Below are 1,264 nucleotides of genomic sequence, written 5' to 3'. Positions count from 1 at the left end.
TTTCCCAATATTGCGGTTGATTTCGAATTAAAATCTGGTTTAATTCACTTACTTCCTTCTTTTCGCGGATGTGTAGGTGAAGATCCTCATAAACATTTGAAAGAATTTCATATTGTATGCTCCGAAATGAAGCCACATGGTGTGACCGAAGAGAAAATAAATCTTAGAGCTTTTCTCTTTTCTTTGAAGGATAAAGCAAAAGATTGGCTCTATTATCTACCCTCCGGTTCAATAACAACATGGAATGAGATAAGATTGTTCTTAGACAAGTTCTTCCTTACAACAAGAGCTGCCAACATCAGAAAAGAAATTTATGGCATAACACAGTTCACTGGAGAAACATTTTATGAGTATTGGGAAAGGTTCAAGCAACTGTGTGCTAAATGCCCACATCATCAAATCTCTCCGCAACTTCTAATCCAATACTTCTATGAAGGATTATTACCAATGGATAGGAGTATGATTGATGCAGCAAGTGGTGGAGCTTTGGTAGACAAGACACCTGAAGAAGCCAAGCAATAGATTTCAATCATGGCTGAAAATTCTCAGCAATTTGGTACAAGGCTTATGAAGCTACAAGGCGATTTAATGAGGTAAGCACTAAAAATCTTGAAAATTAAATTTTTTATTTAACTGCTTTGGTTCGTCAAATGGCTGTACAGCAATTGCAAATGGCAAAAGTTTGTGGAATATGTTCGGTCCAAGGACATCCTACCGATATGTGCCCAACATTACAACAAGACTCGATACAAGAGGCTAATGCTCTAGTCGGATTTACTGGTCAATCTCAAAGGAAGTATGACCCTTTTTCCAATCATTATAATCCTGGATGGAGAGATCACCCGAATTTGAGCTATGGGAACCAAGGAGGACAATAAAAGTATCATTCCCAAAATTTCAATAGACAACCTCAAGCTTCAAATTCAGGTATGTCCTTGGAAGATATTGTTAAAAATCTTGCTAACAATAATCTTCAATTTCAACAGGAAACAAGGTCAAGCATTCAGAATTTAGGCAATCAGATAACTCAATTGGCTACGTCAATTAGTAAATTGGAGGCCTAAAATTCTAGAAAACTACCTTCGCAACTAGAAATAAATCCAAAGGAGAACGTTAGTGCAATTTCTCTAAGAAGTGGAAAGGAGATTCCTTCAGGCTCGATTCCACTTAAGGAAAGTGAACTAAGCAAGGAAAATGAAGAAGAAGCTTCCTCTAAGGCATCACGTAGGGTAAATTTCGATCCTCCCCTATCTCTTTCATCTCA

The 1,264-nt window shown here is 37.3% G+C and overlaps 1 non-coding gene across 1 annotated transcript; it reads right to left on the bottom strand.

Moving 5' to 3' along the window:
• Window positions 1-294: 294 nt before the first annotated feature.
• On the bottom strand, window positions 295-401 carry LOC112535234. Its single transcript, XR_003079407.1, has one exon. It is a non-coding gene; the product is annotated as a small nucleolar RNA R71 (small nucleolar RNA).
• Window positions 402-1,264: the final 863 nt, after the last annotated feature.

Source organism: Ricinus communis, chromosome 8 (genome assembly GCF_019578655.1).
Source record: "Ricinus communis isolate WT05 ecotype wild-type chromosome 8, ASM1957865v1, whole genome shotgun sequence".
Classification (NCBI taxonomy): Eukaryota; Viridiplantae; Streptophyta; class Magnoliopsida; order Malpighiales; family Euphorbiaceae; genus Ricinus; species Ricinus communis.
The sequence above is the reverse complement of the archived record's forward strand: the minus strand, read 5'-3'. Positions and strand labels throughout refer to the sequence as shown.